This window comes from Prionailurus bengalensis, chromosome C2 (assembly GCF_016509475.1).
Source record: "Prionailurus bengalensis isolate Pbe53 chromosome C2, Fcat_Pben_1.1_paternal_pri, whole genome shotgun sequence".
NCBI lineage: Eukaryota > Metazoa > Chordata > Mammalia > Carnivora > Felidae > Prionailurus > Prionailurus bengalensis.
Window position 1 is genome coordinate 25,464,887 of NC_057350.1, and position 8,466 is coordinate 25,473,352.

At 40.7% G+C, this 8,466-nt stretch overlaps 1 long non-coding RNA gene across 1 annotated transcript; it reads right to left on the bottom strand.

The window, feature by feature from the left end:
* Window positions 1-1,277: 1,277 nt before the first annotated feature.
* On the bottom strand, window positions 1,278-5,561 carry LOC122492333. Its single transcript, XR_006299588.1, has 2 exons — window positions 5,515-5,561; window positions 1,278-1,643 (listed from the first exon to the last, which is right to left on the bottom strand). It is a non-coding gene; the product is annotated as an uncharacterized LOC122492333 (long non-coding RNA).
* Window positions 5,562-8,466: the final 2,905 nt, after the last annotated feature.

The window sequence follows — 8,466 nt, forward strand, 5'->3', positions numbered from 1 at the left end:
TTTTCTTCCTTATGATTTCCCCACTGAATACAGTTTCCTGAAAATCCAGAATAACTATTACTTTCTTTTTTGTCTAGTTTAAATATATACACTAACTTTCCTGAAATAAACATCTCTATATTCTTTGTCACATTGATTAATGGTATTGAATGTGAAAATAATGTATTTAATAAATATCAATGTTTAGTGAAATAGCGGTTTTTATAAAATAATGTTAGTAAAATTACTTTGGTTACCTGATATTTATCTAACAAAACAAAAAATAATAGCTATGTAGCAATACATTTAACAATTAAGTTTAATTGTTAATTTTTCTATATAGATTATTGAAATACACTATTATTTGCTTCTTCTAAACAAGATTATTTTTAGTTTAAATGAGAAAATGCTGCAAGACATTGACACATGACTCTCTTTCCTTTAGACTAAGCACTCAGTGACCCATATAACCATCTCAAAATATCTTAAACAACTTGCTATAAAAAATAGATAAATAATGGTCTTGTGCATTAGCCTTGCAGAGAGGTTATGTTAGAGATAAACCAAATTAGAATTGGAAAAATACAGAATATAATAGCTTCTGTAAGATTGTAAATGGAGGGCAGTACCTACCTGTCTAGGAAGCTGAACCAATCAATCTGAGAGTCTTTGAAATTATGAATGTTGTTCCCTTCAATGTGAACCTCAGCACTTTTTTTAGGCTTTAGCACTGACATTTCTGACTCAGAGTTATTTAGCTATAATTCTTGCTTTCAGTAATAAATATACCCATGAAAAAAATGACTCCTGAGCATTCAAATTAACTCACAGTTACTCTAAGTCATTGTGTAAAAGAGCCGCTGTTGAATACTTTTTGTAGATTTTAAATTTTTTTCCAGAACAATCCAACACAAGATCAATTGAACAATTACATACTAAGAGTATCCGTTTCATTCAAGTCACTGGCTACAGCTGGATAGCAAAAAGTCTAGGAACATATACTCCTAGCATAAAGGAGTTGAAAATCCCTTCAAGAAGAAAAAAAATGCTTACATGTGATTTCTGTACCAGAATCTTGATATTATTTAACTGTCATAAACTGCCTTTTACACACATTTATACATGTTTCACTCATCTCTCATGCTAGAATTTTGAGAGTGAGGACAGTTACTGTTTCTTCTTCATTTCTTCAACCACATAGAGCTATGTCTTGCACATAAAACAGTGAATATAATTAGATATATGTTTCACAAATGAATGATAACATGGTTTAGATTTCCCCAGGAACACAATAGAGATAAAAACACACAGAGGATTTATTGGGGAAATTTTAAAAATTAACATCTATGGAAGAAAAGAGGAGGAAGCAGGATCAAGCAGAGAAAAGAGTTTTCTGTGACGTTTTCTCGAAGAAGTATTTAGCAGCAGATCTACAAGGAATTCCTAAATTCATATGACACTTCGAAGTCGTCCTGTTTTGGGGAAAGGGGACTCGGTGTTCATTTCAACATTAGAACCAGTCATTGATGCAGGCAGTGGGGTGTGCTCTCAGGTGACGTTTGGCTTTTCTGATGAAAAGGTTCTCAAAGCTGGACGACATCTGAAGGCTGTCTGCAGTTTCCTTCCAGCAGCTGAAAGAATGCTTTTTATCCCTGCAGGGGGCTCTAAGTGGTGCATCACAGCACCGAACATAAATGAATAAAATATGTAATTAGTTCATCAGGTCTTTTGCATGTTAACAGACATAGAAAGTGTTGTGGAGAGTCAAAAGAAAGGTAATATATGGATGGAAATACTAAGAAAGGCTTCATGGAGGCTTTGTTTTACTTGAGCTATCTATATGATGCTTGAAATGCCTGTTCAATAACAGGCATGAATACAATATGTGCCTATCAGAAAGAGAATGCTCTGATTAAGTAAATGCATGAACAAAGGCACAAAAGTAGAAATGAACAAGAAAATCAAGAAGAGAAAAAATAATTTATGTATTAAAGGATATTTTAGGGGGGAAATTAGTAAATGTAAATAGGAGTTATATCAGAGAAATTACTGAAGTTCAGATCTATTCATCTCCCTTTTATTATTATTTTAAGGGAATGGCAGTTTTACTGTACTTTTTTCTTTATGGTATTTTGAGGTCAATAGACCATAAGTGATAATTAAATAAAGTCCTGTAATGAGAATGGTGGTAATCAGAATAAAAAGTAATGGAAGGAAGCCAAAAGACATTGCAGAGTTAAGCATACTTTGGTAGTTGTATTATACATATGAAAAGCAAAAGAATATTTGAACAAGTTTTCTAGTCTGGGTGTTAGACTACATTGGTGCCATTAGAACAGTAACATCAGAACCCAGGTCCCAGGTCCAATTTCTACAGGTCACACTTTTCACCTGAGGCTGCAACTGCTTCCAGCTCTAACTGGAGTTCTGGGAAGTGTTGGCTCCACTGGGACCAGAACTGAACCAGGACTTCATTACTAACACAGTAAGTGCAGGCTGAGTCCAATTCTGCTAAGAGTTTGACTCCTAGGCCTAACGATTCAAAAAATTGCTAAATCTCAACATGCATCCTCTACTTGTTCTGTTGGGTTCCTGTCCGCGATTTAAGTTTTTCCTCAATCCTCATTTCCATTCTGAACTTCTTTACCCCTTAGACTTTGCACAGCTTCCTGATTCCTTAAACCATTACTCTGGGTTTTCTGGTATACTCATGTAACTTGGCAATATCTTCTCAGCTGAAATGTGAACTGAAGTGTCAATGTCCAAAAAAAGCTTCTTGGAAAATATACACGGGTAGGTTGGGAGATTCAGATGACCCACCTATCTGGCAGTGGAGGTGGCCCCATTTAAAGAGATTCTCATTTTTTTTGAGGTGGATTCATAATGTTTCCAAAGGTACCATTCTTTCTCTTTTCTGTGCCTTCTCATGAGCTAGTTCCTCTGCCAAAGCTTTTCCTCTTTTCACATGCTGGCTTCTCCTCATTGTTTTTTTGACTGAGTTTTTTATTCCATTCAAACTTAAACTTTGATGGAATTTTCTCTTGAGAATTCTACCTTATGTCTTAGGGTTAGGTTTCCCTTCTACAAAGCTGAGAACACTACACAGAAATGAATTAAATGTATTCCCCCTTTTTTGAGTGAGTTTTTACTTACTGTCTTAAAAGAACTATGAAGGAAGGAAGAAACTTCATATAAACACATTTCTGCAGCAATATCAACAATAGCATCTTGATTCCCTGAGGTTAGTATACACATCTGTGAATTAAAAATTTGTTCGGAATTGGATTCATACTTTAATTATGGTCTGAGCTCACCCACTTTCTCACCCAGCCCCAGACACCTCTGCCAGAGAGAACTTGAAGCTTCCATGACCACAGGCTACATCATGGAAAGACCCCACAGGACTTTCATACTACTTAAACTCTAGGACTTAATTGACTTTGAATTTGACTTTGATGTTTGTACCAGTGATCTTCTGTGAAAATAACTGATGGGTTTATCACAGTATAGATGGCCAAGGACATTTGCATGTAATAAGATGTTTGCAAAGTATAGATTTGAGTGATTTGGTGGCAAACATAGTGGCAAAAAAAGGAAAAAAAATCTCCCCAAAAGAGAATTTAGGAATCTTTTCAGTCAGAAATAAGGCCCTAAGTGTCCTTCCAAGATGGAATGAAGTGAAAAGGGATGTCTTAAGCTGAGAGCCTGGGAGGCACCTGTTTACCCACCGGATGTAGCCTCCTGGCATGGCTGTCCTGATCATTCTAGATCTTTGCTCACTTTAGACCAAGTCTGCAGTGTTCTCTTTGGGGTCCAATGCTTCCACATAAAAAGCCTGATTCAATGGGAGTAGGATAGGTAAATACTATCAGCCGGGACCCCATCAGAGGAAGGAGATACATCAGCGGGGAGAGGAGGGTGGGCATAGGATGTAGGGGTCATCCAACAAAGCCTGAAGACTCAGGTGAGGGCAGCATCAAAGTCCCTGATGCAGTGAGGATGACTCCAGCCCTACTGGGCAGAGATTTGCCCTAAAGTGTATGGCTTGCTGAATCAGTCTCTCCTTGGGTCTTCCCAGTCATCATGATCATTTAAGGAGCAAATCTTACCACCTGGATGACTATTATTCGTTTGACCACCCATAGGAAAAGCTTTTAAAGGGCCTTGTCATTTACTCCAGAACAAGGACCATCAAAAGGTCATTGCAAAGAGCTAAAAGAATCAGAGTTCCGTCAACCCCCATGTGATGAGCAGACACTTTTGCCTGTGTTGGGACCAGCTGCTTCTTCTGCTCCAGGCTGTGCAGGTGGGACAAGAGCCAGGAAATGGCTCAGTTCCCCCTACCAGAGGTCTGTCCAGGCAGAAGAGAGAGCCCAGGGCCTCTGGCCTTGGCAGGACCATCAGTGAGTTTGATCTGCTTTTTGGTTCCTAGGTTGTACCCTGCTCTCCTGAACTAGATTCACTAATAAGCTTCATCGATTTTCTTTAACAGTCCTGAGGCCAATTAAATATTCCTTTTGCTCTTTCCTAAATTTTCCTAGGACCCACCCAGAACCCAAAGCTAAATCCATTAACCATAGTCATACTAGTCCCTATAAAGTACAGTCCACAGCCTCATTTTAAATTGCAACCTGGGACTCCTTTTCTGTTTTTGTATTGGTCCAGGCCATTTCTGACATGAGACAGAATATTACAGCTTCCCAAATCAAATATTCTGGGTCTGATTCCTAGATGTGAAACCTCCTGGCTATGACATTTGGTGAATATTTCTAGACTCTCTAATGTCCCTGTTTTATCACCCAGTACAATGGGGAAAACAGGAGGAATTGCACAACTGGGTTGTTGTGAGGTTGAAATGAGATTGTAAACAGCAAGTGTTTAGCACAAGACCTAACAAATTGTGAGTCCTCAAGATATACTGGTCAATACCCCGCTCCCTGTCAGAAAGTGGCCCAGGAGGGGGTTTTGTCAAGGCCACCAATAAGAGGGACTGCCTATAACATGGTAAATGAGGCCAGGAAATACTACATATATTGTGAGCCCAGTGCAAAATGCAAATGCAGGGCCCCTGCGTTTGCAAGATATCTGCATAGCAGCTCTGTGAGACAACAGGGGTGGATGAAATTATAGAAGTGGAAAATAGAGTTTAAGACCAGCTGTATACTCAGATCCATATCATGGGCTTGACTGCAATAAGTGTCCTTAACTTTGATTTTCTTGCAGTACATTCTTACCTCTTCATATGTAGTTCTTTTCCTTCTATACATATTTTAAAGGTTACTAATATGTCTATAGATTTATGACTGCTTATGATCTCCTAGATTTTTTCAACAAGGTAGGATAATAAATAAAACAAAAGTTTAGGAAAAAAAAAGAATAGTCATTGAATGACAAAAACAGAGGACTAGGTTTGGATTAAGACAGGAAGAAACAAGTTTCAAAAAGAAGATACTGTGGTCCTGTATAAGAATGAGCTGAGAGGAAAGCACAGGGTTTTATCTTAGGATTCATTTGTGACTAGGAAGAGCAGCTTACTGTACTGAGCAGGGACGAATCACAGCAATGAGGCAGACTAAAGTTACTCTGGGACAAAAAAATTGCAAGTGTGCCTTTGTGCTGACCACTCTGTGTCACTGAGTTAAAGTTTTCTAAATTTGTCCAGGTTAGAAGTGTATTTTATCCCGAGCTGTGGGCAGAGCTGAGCCTGTGGGCAAGGGTCAAGTTATAAAAGCAGACATACCAGAAGCTAAAGCAAAGGATTTCATTTGTGGCCTTGATCTCCCTGGGGAACCATTTTGCTTTCTATCTGTAACATACTATTACCTTCACTCCTGAGAGCTATCTTGATACACAATGTAAATGTAACAAATCCATTGAAAATATGACTCAAAGAACTCATCCTCTTGATGTAGACTTGGCTATGTGACCTCAAAGTCCCATCAGTGCCCTTAAAGGGAGTGATTTTCTGGCAAGTTGCCATTTCTAGTTCATTTAAAATGTTCATTTTCTTTATCGAGATTCTTGTTCTTGTCTCATCATGACTTTAAAGACTTGACCTCTGTCATGAATCTGGCTCAGATAATCATTTACAGAAATACATGATTGTTTTTCTTTCTTCATTAAGCACATGTGTCTGTAAATTATGGATAGATTATTTTAATTGGAGAGAATATAAATGTAATGCATATTCAACCAAATATATTTCTATTAGTTAGATTTTTGGTAGCAAAATAATCCAATAGTAAGTTGTATGATGATGGTGTCTTAATTTTTGTTCCTCAAAAAGTCATTTGTAAAATAAGTGATTTTGGGCTGAGAGTTTATTTGGAAAGTAATTCAGAAGCATGGTGAGAGAGTAGGAAAGTGGGATGGATAAGGGAGAATAACCAATAAAAGATACATAACCTCTGCAGGTAATTAGGTTTCAATGCCAATGAGAAACTGTTGAAAACATCTCAGAATTGTGCCCTTGAGGAGTTGCGGCAAGATGGCAGCTTAGGAGGACGCTGGGCTCACCGCACGTCCTGCTGATCACTTTGATTCCATCTACACCTGCCTAAATAACCCAGAAGACCGCCAGAGGATTAGCAGAACAGAGTCGCCGGAGCCAAACGCAGACGAGAGGCCCACGGAAGAGGGTAGGAAGGGCGGCGAGGCGGTGCGCACTCCACGGACTGGCGGGAGGGAGCCGGGGCAGAGGGGCGGCTCGCCGGCCAAGCAGAGCCCCCGAGTCTGGCTTGCAAAAGCGGAGGGGCCGGGCGGACTGTGTTCCGACAGCAAGCGCGACTTAGCGTCTGGGAGGTCATAAATTAACAGCTCTGCTCGGAAAGCGGGAAGGCTGGAGGACAAAGGGAGGGAGAGCTGCTGAGCCCCCTGACAACAGAGCTCAGTTTGGTGGGGAACAAAGGCGCTCGCCAGCGCCATCTCCCCCGCCCATCCCCCAGCCGAAATCCCAAAGGGAACCGGTTCCTGCCAGGGAACTTGCTCACTCCGCGCAAACACCCAACTCTGCGCTTCGGAGGAGCCAAACCTCCGGCAGCGGATCTGACTCCCTCCCGCTGCCACAGGGCCCCTCCTGAAGTGGATCACCTAAGGAGAAGCGATCTAAGCCTGCCCCTCCTGCCCCCGAGCACCTTGCCTACCCACCCCAGCTAATACGCCAGATCCCCAGCATCACAAGCCTGGCAGGGTGCAAGTAGCCCAGACGAGCCACACCACCCCACAGTGAATCCCACCCCTAGGAGAGGGGAAGAGAAGGCACACACCAGTCTGACTGTGGCCCCAGCAGTGGGCTGGGGGCAGACATCAGGTCTGACTGCGGCCCCGCCCACCAACTCCAGTTATACACCACAGCACAGGGGAAGTGCCCTGCAGGTCCTCACCACGCCAGGGACTATCCAAAATGACCAAGCGGAAGAACTCCCCTCAGAAGAATCTCCAGGAAATAACAACAGCTAATGAGCTGATCAAAAAGGATTTAAATAATATAACAGAAAGTGAATTTAGAATAATAGTCATAAAATTAATTGCTGGGCTTGAAAACAGTATACAGGACAGCAGAGAATCTCTTGCTACAGAGATCAAGGGACTAAGGAACAGTCACGAGGAGCTGAAAAACGCTTTAAACGAAATGCAAAACAAAATGGAAACCACCACAGCTCGGCTTGAAGAGGCAGAGGAGAGAATAGGTGAACTAGAAGATAAAGTTATGGAAAAAGAGGAAGCTGAGAAAAAGAGAGATAAAAAAATCCAGGAGTATGAGGGGAAAATTAGAGAATTAAGTGATACACTAAAAAGAAATAATATACGCATAATTGGTATCCCAGAGGAGGAAGAGAGAGGGAAAGGTGCTGAAGGGGTACTTGAAGAAATAATAGCTGAGAACTTCCCTGAACTGGGGAAGGAAAAAGGCATTGAAATCCAAGAGGCACAGAGAACTCCCTTCAGACGTAACTTGAATCGATCTCCTGCACGACATATCATAGTGAAACTGGCAAAATACAAGGATAAAGAGAAAATTCTGAAAGCAGCAAGGGGTAAACGTGCCCTCACATATAAAGGGAGACCTATAAGACTCGTGACTGATCTCTCTTTTGAAACTTGGCAGGCCAGAAAGATTTGGCAAGAGATTTTCAGGGTGCTAGACAGAAAAAATATGCAGCCAAGAATCCTTTATCCAGCAAGTCTGTCATTTAGAATAGAAGGAGAGATAAAGGTCTTCCCAAACAAACAAAAACTGAAGGAATTTGTCACCACTAAACCAGCCCTACAAGAGATCCTAAGGGGGACCCTGTGAGACAAAGTCCCAGAGACATCACTACAAGCATAAAACATACAGACATCACAATGACTCTAAACCCGTATCTTTCTATAATAACACTGAATGTAAATGGATTAAATGCGCCAACCAAAAGACATAGGGTATCAGAATGGATAAAAAAACAAGACCCATCTATTTGCTGTCTACAAGAGACTCATTTTAGACCT